Here is a 21004-nt window from a genome sequence, read left to right as displayed (position 1 = left end):
TCCTTAGCCTTCTACTATTTTTTGTCATGCTTTTATCTTTATTCTGATGGACTTGCTTCCCTAATTTGATGCACTTCATGCCACACACCTACAGGCAGTTATCCAACCCTTACATTACCATCTATTTCTCTAGCACTGAGGGTGCTGTTCATGTTCTTATGTTAGAGGTCTGATATACTATCAGGAGAATCCAAGGATCTTCAGATTCAGATGGCAGAGGAAAATCTCTTCTGTCCTGAAATGATAAATTGGCTTTTTGTAGTTTCTTAAGGATCTGACTTGCAGACTTAGCACTCTCACATTATAGCAGCGTCCTAAATTAGGATCCCACTGGGTCAAGCGGTCTCTGAGTCAGATCCTTCAGCTCTTCTGGTTTCATTGATACAGCAACAAGCTCTTAATTTGAGAGAAGTTTTCAAAATGCAGTTCAAACATAGTCCATTGAGGATTTTTATAGTGTGGCTTTTACTGACCACTCTTCTGAGACAAAAACACTGGAGGGGTTTCCATTTTGTTCTGGAGAGGAAAAAGTATGTCTTCAAAAGTTAGTGAGCAACTTGCTCTTCATACACTTTTCAAAACAATGTTATCTATCAATAGCATGTTAAGCATTTATCTGGTGATGATGTATCTACTTGAATGTGTGGGAAGTCTTAGCATGTTACAAGACCAGGCTTAGGCATCCGTTTCTAGGTAAATTATCACCATTATGAGTGGGGTGGGGTGTGAAATCCTGTTCATAAAATTTTCGTGTTCAATTACACTTCAGAATTAATCGAAAATTGAGATGCTTTTTTGAAGGAAACTTGAAAGGTTTTGAGAGTTCCACAGAGAACACTTGTTTTCAGTTTGATACCTTTGCTTTAAACCAGCCTGGATGATACTAGGAAACAGGACTTGTAGGTAACAACTGGGCCTGAGCCCTTCTTGAAGTGAGAGTAGAAACAAGATGGCTTGTGCACATGCCAAGAAGCAAGACCGTAACAAAACCAAACCCTTAGAGGCCTACCAGCTCTAGTAATGGGTTGGTTGGAGATCCCAAGTTCTTATCTCAGCAGTCACGTTGTAGTTGTCTGTGGCATGTCCAGTGCCTTGCTGCCAAACCTCTCCTTTGGCTTCGTGGTGATCTGTGAGTCATGACTTTGGCCAAGCCCCTTGGAATGACAAGCCATGGTGTTACTCTAGGCTTGCACTAGGCAATCCTGATGTTGATATTCCACACACTTTAGAAAAATGCTTTCTCAGAAGTTGCTCTCGTGAAACTTGGAAGGGGAGTTGTGGCTAGAAATGTGCTTTGTTTTTAAAGAGATAAGGAAATTCTGATTTAATTGGATGATTCCTAGGTCTGAAAAACTAGGTTAGACCCATATAGATCTGGATTTTTCTTCAGAATTAGTGTATAAGTGTTTGGAGCAAGCCTTCTAATGTAAATATTAATCTCTTTCCTTGTCGCAATTTCTGTAGAGCAAATGAATTTTATTGGCATGAGAGTCTGAGACAACAGTCTGTTGCAAGCAGAGCTACTGTGTAATGTGTATGTCCTGTTTTCAGGTTATTACTAGGCTTTCTCTGCATACTCCAAAAAGCAACAAATTCTGCTAACAAAACACTATTTTTCCATATATAACATCATAGGAGAAGCTGGCAAATTGACCTTGTACCAGCCCATTCAATGCAACCAGTTGTGCAGTCCTGTTTATTGAGCAAAGCTTGTAAGCAAAATTGAGTTACCCATGATTTTTTTCTTCTGCTTAATAGATGTATTTCCTTTAAATATGAAAGTTACTAGAAGATAAAATCTGAGGAGGCTTTTTATCTTTAGGGTTTGCTGCTCTAGATCAGTGGAAACAGCACAAATGATGTGTATCACCCTCTAACATGTACATTGTCCTTATTCCCCTTCAATGGGAGTTGCTTCCTGTCATTTAGTTCAAGGTCATATATAAGAGCTCCTCACAGTATTCCTTTTTAATATCGAGTAGCCAAATTGTTGCAAGCAGCAGGCATGTTGCAGATTCACTCTCTATTTATCTCCAACATCACTTTTTGACTTTTTTCATTAATCAGCTAAATCAAATTATCATTGGCTGTTCAAATGGTTTTGCTTACAAGTTAGGTGAAACACTAGAAGTTGCTCTTTAAAATCCACAGCTCCTGCATTGCTGTTTGGGCTTCACCTGATCCTTCCTGGGCTGGTCTGGGCCCCGTGACAGTATAAGACCTTGTACTCTGAAAGCCATCCCCAGTTACCTGTCTTGCATCTGGTTTCCTACATTGCTGCTGTTCTGTCCTGTTTGAGTACTAAAGGTTTGTTTAAACAGGGGATTTCTTTCCAGTAACTTTATTACTAGTTGACATCATTTAATGTTAGACATAAATGTGTCAGTGTGGTAGCTCCACACAGGTCATAGCTGGTCTTGCTTCATCTCGGAGCTGGTAGGGTTAGCTTTGGTGTCAGTACCTGGCCTGATTGAGACTGCAAACATAATGCCTGCAAGCATCAGTTGTAAAGGTGTTGGCAGCATAGACACCTCCTCATTAAGAGCTGGACTGAGCTCACTGTTCCCAAAGGTTTCCCAATTTCCCAAATGTGGCCACAATCATCACAAGACAAATTCAAATTTAATTTGGAAAGAGATTTTGAGCCCTATTGGGTTTTCTGTGAACTTTACAATGCATCCTAGTTAATCACTGTTGTTACAATGAGACCTGAATCGGGGGAACAACTGTCAGTGCCCCCTTTCCCAGTTAATAGTAACTATTTTTTTCAGTTTGTTGGCAGTAGGTAGAGGGACAGTGCCTGATCTTCAGTAAAGGTCCAGAGTTGAGTACTTGACTGCCCACCTACGGAGTTGCGTGTCTTGTTTCCTACCTGAGCATCTGATGAAATGCCTGTAATGAGCACAAAGCTAGGTTTCTGTTGGTTTATTGTAGTCGTTTTCGATGTAGCTTATAACTGTTGCTTCATCTGCAAAGGTATTTATTCTGGGATTTTCCTTTTTTAAGATCTTTCCTTTTTTTTGTAATGAAGCATATGCAAGCTAGAGAAGCCAAAAAATGACACAAATGCTTGATAGATCTAAGCATGATTGTTTAGTTTAGTTATCTGTAACCTGTCTTTGACAGGCCTCTGTCTTGGTCATTGACACTGAAATCTGAAAACTCAATTTTTAAGGTAGAGTTGGATTCTGGTTTCTCACCTGCTTGTCTTAGGACGAATCTTGATTCTTAACAGAGGAACTAGATGTCTGCAGATGGTAATCCAGTGTGAGACTGGAGTCAAGCTGTCATCTTACTGATAACTCAACCTAAAAACTGAGTGGGTGATGAAAACTTGAAACTGTTTTTAAATCAGATGAGCAGCATATCATGAGTAATCTCTACCATGTTGGGATGTTATAGGGAAATTTTCATTAAAACAGGTTTTTGGGGAAAATCATTATCTTAGCAAATTGCTGAGAGCCAGTGATAAATTAAATTTGGTATCAGTTGTATGAAGAGGATTGAGCAGGCAGGATGTGTATAGGTGCTCTGGCAGCCCATGGTATTAATGTGTGAAAAAGCCACAATGTCAGCTTTGCCAATTTTTTTTTCTGTGGTGAAATGCTTACCCACTCCACTGTCCTTGTGCTGAGGTTATGTCTAATCATTTGTTCATTATGTGCTTATTCAGTCTGCACTAATGGTTTGGTTTATCTTAAAATAATAATTTTCCTTACCCATCAACAAGTCACTTTCTCAATTTATATTTTGAGTGGTGGTTTGCTCTGATTTGCATCAATCCTGAGAGACATTCTGAACTTTGAAATTCTGTGGACTCACCATGCAACAGCCTCTACCACAATGAGGCATTGTCCCCATCCAGTATCTAACCCACATCCCATTAGTCAGCTGCCAACTTTGAGTCAATGCATGTAATGGGGGAAGATAAGGAAACAGATTCAAAAAGTTATTGGAGCAGCTAGGTGTGGGTAAATTCCTACCAGGGATTTGCACAATTTAATGAAGGAGGCTGTTCTTCAGTAAGGCAAATCTTAGCTCATTCAGGTGGCTCCTGTAAAACCCATTTAGTGTTTACCTGTATATCTAGGTCCCTGAAATACCCTTGCAATCCAGGCTTGATCCCTCTAGTTCCTAGATGTATAAATTTGACTTCCAGATTAAGAGGCATTCTATTCAGTCTTTGCTTATAACCTATATGTATATGCACATGTGTATGTGGATTCCAGACTTCAGTTATTATTACCCATACATTAAGTCCATTGCTTTAAGCTATTTACCCTTCATGTGTACGTACTTGTAGAATCCAGATCTCTGTTTTTATATATAAAACCCTCTGTGTGTGCGTGTATATATATATATACACATATAGAAAGCCTTACCTTTGGATTACATCTGTGGCAAGCTGAGTTTGACCATGACTTGGGGCAAGAAAGATTCTGGAAGTTTTATTGATAGCAGGTAGAGTATAAACATTACATCCTTGATCTATGTGAAATATAGATGTTGACAAATACATGTTAAATTGTGGCATTTGAATCTAGCTTGAACCTGGATTATATGGTTTTGTTCTGTTAAATGTGTAGTTTCATTTCTGACTCAGAAGAAAGATGTTTTATATCTGTGGCCCATCTAACCTTAGTTTTGTCCAGGGTACAAAGAAATTGCCAATTTTTCCATCTTGTGGCTTCATTGATTGTACTAGAATTGCATCTAAGATTAATGTCTAAACTTTTGGGAGTGTTTTGTTTTCTTAAATTGGACCACTGAACTTCTGGAAAATTTAAACCACTTCCAGCATGGGAGCCAGCAAAACCTATGTTACCCATGTGGTAACATTCAGATTGAGATCACTGACATGATCTCATCCTGCAAGAAAGTTTTGATGTTTGCATGTCAGCAAGAAAGAGTAGAATAGATTCAACATCAGAAAAGTTATTTTTCCTCTTGCTAAGGGTTTTTGTGGTCTGAAGAACCCTTTAGCTCTTTCCTTTCCCAGTAAAAGGCATGTATCACAAAAGCCAAATGTGAATAAAGAAAAGCCTGTTCAGAAGCAATCAGCTCATCCTTCTATCAGTTGGCACAAGTTGTGCCTGATAATCTGCCTAAGACTCATCAGCTGTGACATCTAGCTCCAAGAGTGTTTATTCTGTCTGATTAGTCACATGAAAGGGAATTTGAGTACAGGACAAAGAGCAAATTGGAATGCATTGTTTTTCTGTTCATGCTCAGTCTTACAGATCTGATCGTGGCTACTTTTAAAAGACCTATTTGAAGGTCTCAGCTTGGTATTGTGCTTTGCATTGAGATAAGTCTTGTTTCTTGGAAGTTATAAATTAGCCAGGACTGGCAGACAAGCAGGATAAAATCTTTCTTGATAACTGAATGGCATTTTACTGCTTCCCATATCTTCTTCCCTTATTCAGAGGCCTCTGGTTCTTAGCCTCTTCTCTTTCTTCAGCCACTTCTATCAGCTATTTTGTTGGTCATGTTATCACAAGTAGTTTTGCCTGTTGGTCGTTCCATAGATTTGTCATGATTCCTGTGTGTACAGAGCATATGCAGATACTCTACTCAGTGTCTCGTTTCTGTATTAGCTGTTCATTGCTGTGGTTGTAGTCTGAGCAGTCATCTGTGTTGCTTGTTTGTTTTTAATTCTAGTTTTTGTTTTGTGAACTTTCAGCAATGCAAGGATTAGGTAGTATTTGTATCTGACTCCAGATGGACTTGTTATGGGGAGGCACAGGATGCTTTCCTATGGGCTTTTCTTGTCAATGATGAAGCTAGCATTTGAGGCTACGTGTGTATCACAAACTGTAAGCTTTCTAGTGTTAAGGGCCTGTTTAAGGCACTCTGTCTTCTCATTCCTTCTCAGTGTGTGGTGTCCATCACCTGAGGAAGATTGAATGAGATGCCCTGTCCTCACAAGTGATCCTAACAGAGCTGTGCTGGTTTCAGTGAGTCATGTCAATGTTGTAGAGAGGACTCTGGTGCTTGGAGATCTTTTTCTGCCACTCAGTAAAGCTCCACTGTGCTCGCACTGAGGAGCTAGCCCTTGCTTTTACTATCTGCCAAACTGCTACAGCATAGCTGGTAGGTGTTACAGATGAATGCCTCTCTCACTTTTTTCTCGTGGTAGTTAAATTTTATTTACCTTAGTCCTAGAGGAACAGTGATGAGACTGAGGTCATGGCATACCAGCATCTGTTAAGTTTGTATCTTGTCCACTGAAGGTCATGTTCATTTGTGTCCACTGAAGATCAGATTCATTTGCTGCCTTCCCTGCCCTCCCAAAATTATACAATTTAAAGCCAGTTTGTGCTGTCAGCAGCTAATTAATGGTATCTTTCACTGAGACTAGCAGCAACCCATCTGGATTGCAGGCTATGTAACCCTGTAGCTGAAGTGCTGGGAAACTTTACAGATAGCTTTACAAAGCTGCTTTCTAGCTACTTGGTGAAAAAATGGATAGTATTAGGGCTGCCAGGAAGAGGTTCCGTTGCCTTGCATTTAAACTTCAACAAGCAGCAAAAAATAAGTGTTTTGAGCAATCAGTAACAGTCCTTACCCATTCATACAGCAAGGTGGTACTTGTGGTGGGTGAAGCTTGTAGATCTACACCCAAATTAGTCCAGCTGTTTTCATCAGTCAGAGGGTGTTTCAGCAGAGGTTAGTGAGCAGCTCTTGAAGTTTAGGTTCTTGATACCAAGCTGCTGAAGTCAGTACACAAGTGGCTCTGAATCAATATTTCACCCTAGCATGCTTGTATAAACCAGGAATCTGAAACTTAGTTATTGAGCCATGCCCTTGCTGCTTTTTGAGATGGAAAGTCCTCAGTATCATTGAGTACAACCCTCCTGCTGTTGTGGCTACATCACAAGTATGTGCTCCCAAACTAGTTCTGATACCAGTTTGTTCAGACCAGTCATGATGCTGAGAGCTCAGAGGAGGCTAACCAGGCAGACTTTTACCAGATTCTTGAACAAGCTGTACCCAACTGTTTGGGCCAAGTACTTCTGGCATATAGGCTATGCTGACATAAAGATAAAATTCGCTAGCATCTATCTCTAATGTGGGCCTTAAATACTTCCCCTTTTAAGTTACTGCTGCTTTACCAGTTCAGCAGGCTCTTAACCAAAAGCAATGAGACTTTTAGGCAGCTGCAGCACAGCTTTCTTAAGAGGTGTAGACTGACACTGGTGAGGACTAGAATATTGACAGATCAAAACTAAGCAATAGCAGCTGGGCAAAATGTTGTGGTGGGGAGGGAGGTGAAAAATCTTAGTCTACACCTTATGCGTCTTCTCTGCAAATGAATAGTTAAGGCCTGCAGAACGAGACCAAGCCTCAAGATGCATTGCATTCCTTAGTCATTTGTGCAGGGAAGATGTTCTCCAAAGAAGCATATTGCCAATGTTTTAATATGCATACTGTGTGTGCCCTTGTTGATTTCTGCCACGCTTGCATGCAAATCATTTAGTCCATAAACACATATAGCAAAACAACCATCCAAAGGCTGCAGATCAGAGCACAGTTCTCTGGCAACCCATTGATGAAACATTTTTCATGTTAAATGCAGATAGTTTCAGGTGATGTCAAGTGTGGCTGTGATGTTTGCTGGGAGTGGCTAGTGTTGCATGAAGGTAACTCAGTTCTGCTAGATTATTCTGAAGCTCAGCAAACTTTGTTATACTAATAAAAACTGTGCTTCTGAGTGGTATGGGCATAATGGTTTTGAGCAACTTCTTTTGAACAGATTGCTCTACCTGTTAAACATGACTTCATAAGTCTCTTCCACATTGAAGTTAGTTCAAAAAAGCTATGAATCTTGATCTCCCCACAGTCACAGGATACAAGGATGGCAAGCTCCCTGTGATCTTTATAGCTCTGTGTTTGTTCCCAAGAGCTGCATACCCACAGGGAGGTAAAAAACATCAGTACTGCTGCTCTGGGTATCACAAGGGACCTGTTTGGAAACATCTATATGTGGAATTAGGATCTATGGAAAGACCACACTCTTGATCAAGTTTGTCTTGGTTCTTTTGAACAACCTCATAGAAATCAAATGCCTTTTTTTCTAGATAAAGCAATCTTTCTTCCCTTTTAATCTGTTCTCCTGTATTCTAATATAAAGCATTAATTTGAAAAGAAATATCTTGATGTTTCTGGAAACTCTTTAGAGAACCTTTGAAAGGGACTGGATGTCTCAAGAAATATAGTATTTCACCCTTCAATTTGCATTGGGACACCAGGGCTAAGCATCTTTCTCATGCTAGATACTATACAGTAAGTCAGAACCTTAACGCAGAATGTGTGGCCCAAACAAAATAGGTGAAGGGTGGGGCTTGTAAAGGGGAATGGTTTTATTCCCATTTTATAAGTGACCAGAGAGATCTTTAGGTCAGCCTGACAGACTACAGCAGGGTGCAAGCTGGAGCATAGGAGGTTCCACATTAACATAAGGAAAAACTTTTTCACTGTGAGGGTGACAGAGCACTCCTTCTCTGGAGACATTCAAAACCTGCCTGGACGTGTTCCTGTGTGACCTAATCTAGGTCATCCTGCTCTGGCAGGGGTGTTGGACTAGATGATCTTTCAAGGTCCCTTCCAACCCCTAATGGTCTGGTGATTCTGTGACTCAAAAGGAGGAGGATGAACTTCAACCTGTCCCTACTCCTAAAGGTTTCAAGTATTTTACACTTAATATTAGATATATACAGGAGGTGTGCAGATCTGAGTGACTGACCTTGCAGATGCTGTTAAGTAGAAGACAGTTTGTTGTCAGGCTGCTGATACAATATTTTTTGCTTACAATAGGAAAGGAGGACATAGTTCACTTGGGCACAATGTCCCACACACTACTTTGAGAACCAATTATAGGTAATAAAACAGATTTTTTTTGTTTATACAAATCATTAGGACCAATAGTCCCATTACAGTGACTAAAAAATTCTCTGTACTTTGGGAGAAGGGAGGGTTGTGTTTAGCCTTTCTTGTACAGCTACAAACTTCTTAAAGCCTCTTGTGTGGGTTATGTTACTGCAACTTGCCTTGTGGATGTTACTGATGATCTTGGATGAGTTCAGAGCCCCTTTGTGTTAGGCATCATATTCCTACGGCTAGGAACAGAGCTTGTGCTGCAAAACCTGGTGAGAAAAGAGCAGGGTAATAAGAACTGTTCTGTCAATCCCATTTTACCATCACCCAAGAAGCCCCAAAAGACTAAAGGTATTGATGACTTATGATGACAATCAGCAAAAGAGCTGGTTTTCTGTAACAACTAAAATTGCCATTAAGATCTGTATAGATTTGATTTAAACTTCAAAGACTTGTCAACGGGATACGGTGCACAAACTGGAGCACAGGAAGTTCTGCCTTAACACAAGGAAAAACTTCTTTACTTTGAGGGTGACCAAGCACTGGAACAGGCTACCCAGAGGTGGTGGAGTCTCATTCTCTGGAGATATTTGAAACCTGCCTGGAACAATCCTGTTCAACCTTCTTCAGGTGAGCCTGCCTTAGCAGGGGTGTTGGACTGGATCTCCAGAAGTTGCTTCCAACCCCTACCATTCTGTGACTGACTTTAATTTGTTATATCATAGCTGAAGATATTATTCTCCCCTTATCTACTCCTTTATTATCTCTATGAAATAAGTCCACAAGCCTGTTGCTGTGTCACAAACTGAATGCAGCTTTCATGTATTCCAGGCTTGAGCATTAGTTTTGGTACTTCAGTTTAGTGTTTGGGCAGATGAAACTGTAATATTCTTCAGTTGAAATAGTTGACAGACTGCTAATGGTGATAACTTCTACAGATGTATTGGAGAATTTTCTACCAAATAATTTTTTTTAAAAGTGAATTTTCCAGATTATTGTAAGACTTTTGTTTAGGCCATATTGTAAAAGTTCTGGTTCATTTAGGATCTTTCCAGGATAAACTTCTGGATCAGTCTTATCTCTTCTGAGACACAGTTGGACTATGTTGACACTACTTCTCCAGAGGCCCTGACAAATTTATTTCTTTATCTTGGTCTTAAGATACTGATTCTTTCCTGCTGAAACAAATTGCAGCTGATCTGCCTCTGTTCTGAAACCCTTATCTGTCTTCCATTGTGCCATCATACTAGTGGAAAAAGTATTTAAACTGATGAGACTTGATTGCTTTATTATGCATCTGCAGCATTTTTACACTTACCACTTTTTACTATGGCCCAACATGAGAAAATCTTGGAGTCTTAAATTCTTACTTGATAGGACAAGCTGTATTCCTTCCTTCTGGCTCCAGGCCCTTATCCTGCACTGCAGCTTTTGAGCATATCAAGTAAGCAGCCATTTTAAGGACCTTCTGGTTACCACTTATTTAAGCCATCTCTTTGCTAGCCCGGTTCTTTCATCCTCTAGCTTGTCATATGTTCATCCTAATTTTTATGATAGAAGGCAGTAACACAAGTGTGCTGAGAGCTATAGGTGTCCTGATAACTCTCCTTTGCTCTGCCTTCTCCCATGTCCTTTGTCAAACTAAGGTCTTAAAATATCAGTCTCTGATGATAAACAAAAAAAGATATATTGCTAATTCTTCACTATCTGCATGTATTGGGGAGGGGAGATGTCTCCAAGGGTTTTTACTCTGCTTCCTATGTGATTTTTTTCTATGGTGAGTCTCAGATCAGCTGATCATGGGTGACTCAGCCCATAAAAAAAGAGCATGGTGAGCAGAATGTACCATTTGACTTTCAGCTCATATTTTTGCCCTTCCCACTGACACATGCACCTTATTCTTTGCCAAGCAAAGAACAGTTTGCACTTAAGATGAAAATAAGTGAAATGGCAATGGCAGAATGCCAAAACTTGCTGTTACTGCTTTTTGTGCCATAACAGTGCACAGTTGTGTTCTGGAGTCTAATGGGAACAGCAGCACAGCTTTATGCAGGAGAAAGGAATGTTATGTGATCAAAGAGGGGGAAGAAAATGATTATATAAACCTGGAACAAAAATAAAGGGGATACTGCTTAATGTAAGGTCAAAGTAATTAAGTGCTCAGTTAGAATAGCCTTTGTCATTCACTTAAGTTACTCTCACAGATTCATTTTCAATGTCCTCTCTGCTTGCTGCTTTAAGGTGACATGAGCCTTGAGGCATCTTATTTAAAACATTCTGGAAAAGTGATTGTTGCCCACAGGTACTTCCAGATGCACCTAGAACACCTTGGTAACTTCACCTCTGAAATGCAGAAAGCTAAGGGGTTTGAAGCCCTGGTGTAATCCTCATTCACAAATGGGGACATGCAGGAGTCCCCTTCATTCTGGAAGTCTTACATTGGAAAAATTGGGAAGCAAAATCAAAATGACAAAATACTGTTGTTGCATTCATAAGGCTGTGCAGAGCTGTTACAGGGATGTAGTGTAGTTGTATGCCATCAACTTAGTGTGGCAGGCATGGTATAGAGGGCTAAGTGCAGTAGCATTACTGCTAGCACTCCTCTAGAAAACTGCTGCCTTCCTTATGAGAGGTGGGCTTTCCTCTGAGGCCTAAGATAGGCAAAGGTGAGTCCTGAGGCAGAGACTGAATTAAATTGTGAGGAATATAGCTAGAAATGGGTGCTGCACTTGAGTTTTAATCCTCTAGCAGGCATGTGTATAGATATGTGGGCAGCCTTCAGCTACCACTGCAGTGTGTGGAACTGAACTTGTCTGGGGATGATGTAAAATTATCCATCCTTCTGACTTGTACAGGAAAGAACAGATTATTTCCTTCTCTTTCCTGAAGAACTGTCATGAGCCAGGAATGATTTTGAGTTTGTCAGGGACTGGCCTCTACAATAAGCCTAAAGATTGAACTGTGCAGAGATAGGAACTATCTTCAGGCCTCTCTGAATAACTGAGCTGGGTTCACAGAATAATTTAGACAAAGGGATCTGGGGAGGTCGTTGGGTGCAAAGCATTCCTAACATGCTAGTTCAGGTTATTCAGGGGCATCCATTTTGCAGTCTTTCTGGGATATGAGATGATCCCATCTTTGGTTCAGTTTATTTCTACCAATGTTTTTGGTGATTCAAAAGTTAAGTACAATGAACTTCAACTGGAGTCTCCCAAGGTTCAAAATTAAAAAATAAAAAACTTGAAAAGAATTTCTGATAAGCTTTTAACTGAAGATTGAAGCATTTAGGAAATAATATAGAAAATGAGTGGGCTTGAACTGAAGAAAGCTCAAGTTTGGTTTCTTCTGTAACCAAAACAATTTGTGAAGATTAGCAAAATGCTTTGACCAATTAGCAAAAGTTTAATCATTCAAAAGAAAATACTCCACTGTAATCCTTTTCATTGTTTAACTTTGTGAGAATCTTGCTACACAAAGCAGCAGTAAATCTGAGTTGATTTTGTCTTAAATACACAACAAAACTAAACCACTATCTTAAAACTCCAATGCAATGATCTTCTACCAATCTACTTTTCAACAGCTTTCTATTGAAAAGGATATGCTCAGGAAAATTATTCTTGGGGCCTCTAGCAACTCCATATGTTGATTTACTGCAGTTTACTTCCAGCTTATTTTTCTTTGAAGTTATACCTTTGATTTTTTTTTTACTGTTAAGTGTGATCATATTCCTGTCACTTAGAACTTCAGACACTTTCATGAAATTTCTACTCTTGATGACAGAGGAAGCTGTCAAAATTCCAGAAATATGACTCTAGGAAATTTGGGTTTAATGAAGTTCTTCAGTTTTTCTGATACTCTACTGCTTTTTGACAGAATACCTCTGCCTTTGAACATTAAGAAGCTTTGGTAGTAAGAGTGATAAAGAATGATTTTATCCCTTTTGTAGAGATGAACAGGACTGAGTTTTCCTGGCATGCTAATTCTCCCAAGGGCATTACAGTAATCCTCACACTTGTCCCTTGTCTGTACTATGGTAGCCTCCTTGGGGGGCACCATGGATCCATTACACAGAGGTAATGAGTAGGTAGCTATTCAGTTGGTGATCAGCGTAAGTAGGAGATGTACCAGGTGGCCCAGAGTTTGATATGAATATGATGCTGATGAGCATTTCCAGCTCACCTTCAGTGTAACCAATAGAACTAGATGATCTTTAAGGTCCCCTCCAACTCAAACTATTCTAGGATTCTCTGATATTGTGCAAAAAAAAAAGTGGTCTTGAAAGATGTTTTCTGATCTAAGTCTTGCTCAAGGGAGAAGTTTTCTGATTATGTTGGATTACAGGTGGTGGTAGCCTATAAGAGCAGTACGAAGACAGTGTTCAGTGCTGCCCTGAGTTCTCTGCTTTTTTAGATTAGTGCAGAGAATATAACATATCTGTATGTACTTGCTTGTTGGTAATCCTGTAGTCTTTCTCTGGAGAGAATCCTATAGATGTTCATGGGTTCAACCCAGGCTGCATCTCTGCTGCACAAAGCCCTCCAATTATCCCATCTTGGAGTAATGTGTAGTCCCAGGTTTGTGAGCTGAGCTGGCAGAGGTGACCAGGTGTGGGAGGTGCTTTGTCTGCTCCCATCCTTATTTCTTTAACATGGATATGTTGCAGGCAGCAGCACCGTGACAAGGTGGTCCTCCTACTGAAGACCAGCTTAGTCTGGCCCCAGGACCTTTGAGGGTTGTAAGGACTTGATAAAAATGTATATATAGATAAGCACATGGGTGATTGCAGCTCACCTCTGTTATGCCCTGAAAGCAAACCTTGCTCAAATCACAGGCAAAGTGGATTCCTGAAATTGGCTGCTTTGTGCTTTGTGTCATCATTGTTGGCTCTCTAAAGAACTGCTGGATCTTGGAAAGGGTTTGCCCAGGGCAGGAGTGTATGGGAGATCAGTGTCTGTCCACACACTGACCTCTGGGCTTGATCCTCTTTGAGGCCAAAAAAGTTTTGCTCCCATCAAAAGCTGTTTAGCCTGGAAGAGGTGGGGGCAGGTGGGGGGGCTGTCATGTACAGGAGGTGCCCAGGGCAGCAGTCAGCTTCAGCAGGAAAGGAGCACCAGTGATTAGATGCATGAGAGCCAGGTTGTGCAGATACACATATGGGACACTTCCACAGCCCCTGCACCCAGTTTGCTTTGCAGTGGTGCAGACAAGGGGTACCCCAAAGTATCCCAACTGTATGCTGGTTTATAACTCTATTAAAAACTAATTGCTTGAGCATGTATGCCAAATTTTAGCCTGAAGCTGATCTTTATAGCCAAGTTATAAATCCTGAAAGTAAGGATTTGTACAATCTTGAAGTGTAACAGTGCTAATGGCAGTTGCTGCTGTGGTGTGGTTTGATAAAATAAATGTGTAGAATAGCTTGTGTTAATTACTCTTAAACCTGTTAGTGTGTTATGCCTGGCAAACCCTGAGAATCTCAGGTTTCTGTGACAGGAATGGTGCTTAGTTTGGGGTTTATTTTTTTTATAAAATCCAAACAAATAAAAGATCAGACACTAAGGATTTCATAGTTTAAAATCTCTGTGCTAGAAACAACCTAATTAAATTCCTGACATCATCAGTTTTGTTAGTAAATAGTAACCATGGATGCAGAAAAGTCTTGCATCTCATTACATTCAGCATAGGGTTTCAATACAAGAGCCATTAGCTGTGGTGTGGAAGTGTAAAAACAAAGGGAAAGTATGGGGCACATTTTTTTCCCATTGATCCAGAACACAGTCCTGGAAGAATATCTGGGATTAATTAGCAGGACTTTAATATAGGGCAGTAGGCCATAGGTTTTTCTCTGGTGAATTTAGTAAATGGCAGTGTATTGCAACAGATAGAGGAGACAAAATATAGGAAAACTACTCAGACTCCAAGAAATAAGTAATTGTACAGTGTAGTTAAAAAAGCAAGTACATATTTTACACTCACTTATGAAGGTATTTGTATGTATGTATATCTCAGGTACAATGCAATCCAGATGCATAAATCATTTACTACACCTGTCTTAATGTGGTTTAAAAAAATATTCAGTTACTTCAGTAAGTGGTGACAGCATTGCATGTTTAAGCAAGGGTGAATTAGCATGCAGACAGCAAACATGGGTAGAAGGGAAACAGACTTTCTCATAAAGGAACTGATTAAAATTACTCAATGCTACTCTTTCTTTAACAGGAGATGTACTAGTTAGCACTTCATTTCAATACAAACAACAAATGATGTTCAGTTACCAGGGTTTGACATAAAACTAGTGTCTTTAAAGGAATTGAGGCTGATTCAATGCAATTAGAACAGATTTTGCTTTGGACTTGTGAATAAATTGGTACAATGTGTCTGAAAGCCACTATGCAGTGTATTTGTCCACTCTGTAGGCTCTGGTTCTGCAGCTGAGAGGATTTATGCTCAGCCTTGCAAGCAGTGATAGTGGTTTCAAAGCCAGTAGTGGGGTGCTCAAGGAGTGTGCGTGCAGGTGTCTCAGATTTTAATTTTTACCCTAATAAATGAGCTCATATTATCATTAAAGGCATAACAGATTCATTTTTAGCAGAGCTTCAAATATATGTGACAAAATAAAACCACATTCTGATAACAATGACTTAGTGTGTTATTAGTTTCAAAAGGGTGATTTGCCCTAAAAAGTGATACAGTGCTGATCATCTATTTCTTGCCACTATCCTAATGGTTCTGTGGAACAGGGTTTTCTAGAAACTTAAGTAAGGTTCAGCCAGAGTCACAGTGGGACATACCCTTCTTCCTTAGGAAAAGATGAACACTGTGCAACTTTCTGTTAAATGGCAACCCCCAATGCCTTTCTTTTAAGGAAAATGGGATGATCTGGAGATTGTGGGACTTGTTAAGTCATGGGAACTTCTTTACCAGGTGTTGGATCAGAGGCTGTCCTCTGATTCCTTGCACACCACCTAGTTTTCTAAAGACAGTGTTTAGGTTTCTTCCATTGTGTGGGATTCCTTTGCTGGTGGACGGAGTCTGAGTATACCTCATAGTGAGGATGTCTTAGAAATCTGTGAAAGTATAAACTTTTTAATATGAGAAAGGGTTTTCAGAAACTTCTTGTCATTGTTTAGAAATGTTTTAACTGTCAGTGAATGGAAGAAAAATACAAACAGGAAAAAATAATTTGTAGCTTTGATAGTGAAATATGTTGGGGGATAAAGGGGCCTGTATTGGAAGCTGCTGTCAATCAGAGTGTACCTAGCATATAATACTGCTCTGGAGACCTCTTAAGTGTGGAACTCTGTGCAATAAATCCATTCCTGCAACGTATTTATTCTTTTGTTACATTTGTAGGAAGCAGAGATTTCATTGCATATTCTGCATAGTGATGCATAAAATCCATATTTATAATCTTGTTGTATGTATTCCACATGTTTGATCAACAGTGTATTAATTTGTTATATAGATTTGTTCTTTGCAACCAGGTCCTCTTTTAATGAGAAACTTCAGTGTCCCCAGGGAAACTGTGAAAATATTCAGTAATTTTTTTTTGGTGATTTAATTGTGTATCATGTGTTTCGTCACCTTGGTGCCCACAAAAGGACTTACTAGATCTAATGGGGAAATTACATAGCTATAATGCTAACCTAAAGCACTGTTAAGCAAATTTTTTGCTAAAATTAATGGTCATTACTTAAGAACTGTCTTTTTATTAGCAGAAGTTCTGTCCTATTTCTAATGCAAAATTTGACTATATCAGAACAGCTTTCATCGGCCACTTAGAATAACTCTTCTGAATGGAGGTGTTTTTTAAGATATGATTTTCAGTTCATTAGCTACAGTTTTTTGTCATCTAGAGAAAAGGTTTGGCTTTTGAAAAGAAAGGTTTATTTTGTTGTAACTACAAAATAAGTAAAAAGAAATAGAAATCAGTGGTGTTCTCTGAATGGAAGATGCTCAAGAATTCATGTATAGCATTCAACTAGAGATACTGATATTTAGGGTTTTTTTAAAATGGGGAAAACCAACTATTTTCTTGATAAACTAAATAGCAGTAAAATACCATGTTTAAAATGTGAAGTTTGTAGTACCAAGAGCCTTGACACTAATCCAGTTCTGCTTCTGTTGATATGGACTCTGTTGTTCAGCTACCAGTGAAGTGTTATTCAGAAGCAGTGATGATAGCTGAGGCCAGATTGGTTACTGCATGGAGAAGCTACCCTCCTGAAAAAACCTGATTGAAGTGATTAGGTTAGTCAAGAAGTGTTAAGGGGTAAATGCATCCTTCTCCAGTTGCTGCCATAATTGAAAGAGGATTGTGGTCCTTAGAAGATCCAAGGTTTTTACAGCTGGAATTCTTCTGCATATGAGATTTTGAACTGGCTTGGTCTTTTAATAGCAAGTTTCATGTTTCTGTTTGAACTTTTACCTCCCTCTGGAGCTTTGCCCCAACTTGCTGAAATCTTATATTTCATGTGGAATTTTTCCCCTTTTTCAGGTGGAATTCTAAATTAGTGACAGTATCTTTTTCTGTAGGGTGCTTCCTAACAGAAAGGCTCCTTTTGCAGAGGGCAATTACCTGAAAACCAGAAGCAGCCCTTGTGTGCCCATTTCTGACAGCTAATTGTAATTCCACAGTTGCCTGGCCCTATGCAAAATGCCCTCCAAACCCTCTGTGCTCTACCAAAGCAGTTTTGTTTTCTTGCAGTCGAGCAGTAGTAAGGATGAGGGCTGGTTCTCTTGGCTCTGGAAGTTTCAGCAAACTCCACTATCCTTGTGCCAGGGGAAATGGAAATGCAGATTTATGATGGTATAGTAAGGGATACAGGAGGGAGTAATATTGTATGAATTCCCTGCTGCAGTGAACAGCTGTGGAAGTCCTGATTGCACATTTCTGTATACTTTCATCTTGTTATGAAACAAGCACTGGGAGGAAAAAGTCTTTCCAGAAAGGAAATAAAAATAGGAAAAATGATTCAGTGCAGGCAACTTGACACAAAGAGTACTCCTGTCCTCGAACTGCTGCTTTCATGCCTATTTTCTCATGGGTAAACTTGAGGTATCAGTAGAGTTGAATTCTCCTGTTAAAAGAAATTCTTCTGTTAATGTGGAGTGGGTATGACTGCAGCTCGCTGGATTTTTAGCCTGGGCATTAAATACATTTAAACTTTTCAAGAGTTCCTAGAAAGGGGCTTGGAAGCCTGAACAGACCAGGAGGACCTTAAATGCCTAGAAAGGGCATGTCTGCCATGAACATGAGTTAGCAAGGTGGATTATCTCCCACTCCTGTTTCCAGCAAGATGTTTCCCTCTATCACATTTTCCAGAAAGTTTTCTGGGCTGCTCTGATTCTTCATCTCTCCTATTTCTTATCACTGTTCTCCTTTCTTCAAAAGCACTGGTGCTGAAGAAAAAGTGCCCCACTGATGTATTTCACCTATGAGGAGCAGAAAGGAGGATCCCTTTTGGCCATGAGCTTGACATGGTATTAAAGAGAGTGGGGAAAGCAGAAAAAAAAAGGAATTTATTGGGTTCTTCTAGCCAGTTGTGGGAAGGGTTTTCTATAGAAGATTAGGAAGAGAGTCTCTAAGTCAAATAGCAATCCCTGATGTGTTATTGCTACCAGGTGCTCTTAGATGCTGCCAAGTTGGGCAAGTTTCCCACCTCTATCACCTCTGTGTAAGCATCTGCTCTCAGCTCTTCTGAGTGAATTTACTGAATGAACAAAGAAGTCCACAGGAATATTCCTGGTGGTGAGGTGCAGTGTAACTTGAAATAACACTGCCCCTGGTAATAACAGGTCAATCAAAATAGGAAAAAATAGGTTCCTGTCTCCTGTAGTTCAGAGCTCATTCCTGTAAGGTAGATTGAATATTTTGGAGATGGGACTGACTTTTGATTCCTATGCTGAGCTCTGAGAGATAGCAGGCTTGCCAAAAAAGATGTTTTGTTGTCACAGCTCACCTGTAGATCCCTGTGTGCATAGTGGTAGTGATTCAGATCAGCTAATTAGATAATGAATTATTACCTTGCTAAGGCAGCCCACAGCTGTGTCATGCTTTTGAGGAGTTGCATCAGCTTTTTGCATTTGTGTTCAGTTTGGAAGAGGGGTTGAGAACTGGTCCAGAGAAATCTCAACTTGCTCAGGGCTGTAAGCATCAAAGGTAGCTTATCCAAAATGTTGGCCCCAAGACAAAGATGACAGCAGTCATCTTTACTCAGGAGAAAATGAAATGTAACAGCTTGCATGAGTAATATGTTTTAGTACATCAGCTTTCACTCTTTTGCTGGAAAATGTACTAACTACATAGGATTTTGTCTGTCTTAAGTAAAGACATATTTGAAAGCTCTGGCAATGAAAGAGCGAACATACCCAACTGTAGATGCTATTGTTCTCTCTAAGCACCTCACTATTTTTTTTCCAATGTCCATTTTCTGCATTTCTCTTTTAGAAGTCGGTAAGAAAGGGCTTCTGAACATCAGAAAATACATGCTATCTTGAATAGTGTCAAAATGAGCTAGCCGTCCATTTTCAGTGGCTTAGTTTCCCCATTTCACTGACCTTTGAAAGGGTGTTCCTTCTATGCTTACCCCAATCTGAATGCTGCTATGTACAAAATGTCTGGCTACTTGCAACTCATTGGAGCATTTTTCACCTCTTTTGATGACAAGCCATTTTCTATGTAGTTTCTATATTACATGTTCATGAGTCGTGTCAATCTGTCCCTTCAGAGTCACAGGTAGCTAAGATCTCACTCTGTCACTCCCAGATAAAATTTTCCAAATATTTGTGAGTTGGTGAGTATGTAATGGATAATTGAGAAAGGCAAGAACTGATAGTATCAGCTTGGAAAATCCTCTTAGCAGAATAAAAGCAAGAGGAAAGTCTCATTTTGGGTAACAAAATATTCCTGGTTGAAACTTGGATTAAACTTTTGCTTTTAACTAGCATATATTTTTGAGTTATTACCTTTATGTCATTTTAAATCCAAGCTGCCCTCCTACATTAGATGATACCATGGTAATTATAAAAGATCAATTTTGCACTGTAAACATGACCTTTTTAAAACATAATCCATGCAGACTTTTTGCTGGATGATCAAAATTGTTTCAAATGATATTGCAAAAACAAGTGATTGTGCTGAATCACTGTAAATAACTAGTATTGAAAGTTCTGCACACAAAAAATGGCATGCTTCATATGAAAGATCATATACCAGAAGGAGCATTGAGAAAGATTTTTCAAAGGCCCATTAGTCAACTAAGGCAACTCTCCTGTTTATTCCTACTTTGTGCCTTAGAAAATAACCCCAAGGTGCATTCTTTCCTTCCAAAGCAGAGCTGTACTACATTAACTACTGCCTTGCAAGAGGCAAGTTAAGGTGGACATTGATGCAAATCGACTGTCTGTGAATATTCTTTGACATGGTGTGCTTTGACTAGAATAGTTAGGTTTTTCTCCATGCATCATGTAATTATCTAAAAACAATACATGAGGAATAAATTTAAACTCAGAATACTGTTTGTCAGCACAGACAGTATATAAAGCCTGATTAATAGTGGTTCTATAGTCTTATGTTTCTTTCTTGCATTTAGTGCGGATACCAGTGTGTAAAATCTGGTAGAGGGTACATCAGATTTGTAATGGTGTCTGAAGGGTCTTCGGCTCCATGAGCCAGTTAGTGGATTGTACACAGCCATATGTAGCATTTCCATTTCTTACGGCTATAATGGAATATAGTTTTCTTTTAATAACCAACCCATGTATAATTCAATACAACAACATATTATATTCCACTTTAGGGAATGAAGTATGCCACAGCTTAAGTGGCATAGCAGAGCTAAAAAACCCACCCTCACTCTACCTTTTTCTTCATGAAGAAGCTTGCCACATATCAAGATCTTTAAGTGCAAATTCTGATTGTGAGTATATACCAGGTCCTAGTATCTAGTTTACTGATGCCTTTCAAGGCTTTATTTTGGATAGATTATTTATTTCTTAAACTCATATTTTAAAGGGCTAAATTCTTGCATCCCGACTTCACAAACAGTGCCACTGCAGTCAGTGAGGAGAGCTGTGGCTAATACATTGCTTGGTGGAAGTGCCTAAACCCTATTAAAAAAACACC

Source organism: Leptosomus discolor, chromosome 7 (assembly GCF_034619465.1).
Source record: "Leptosomus discolor isolate bLepDis1 chromosome 7, bLepDis1.hap2, whole genome shotgun sequence".
Lineage (NCBI taxonomy): Eukaryota > Metazoa > Chordata > Aves > Leptosomiformes > Leptosomidae > Leptosomus > Leptosomus discolor.
This window is presented reverse-complemented; position numbering follows the sequence as displayed.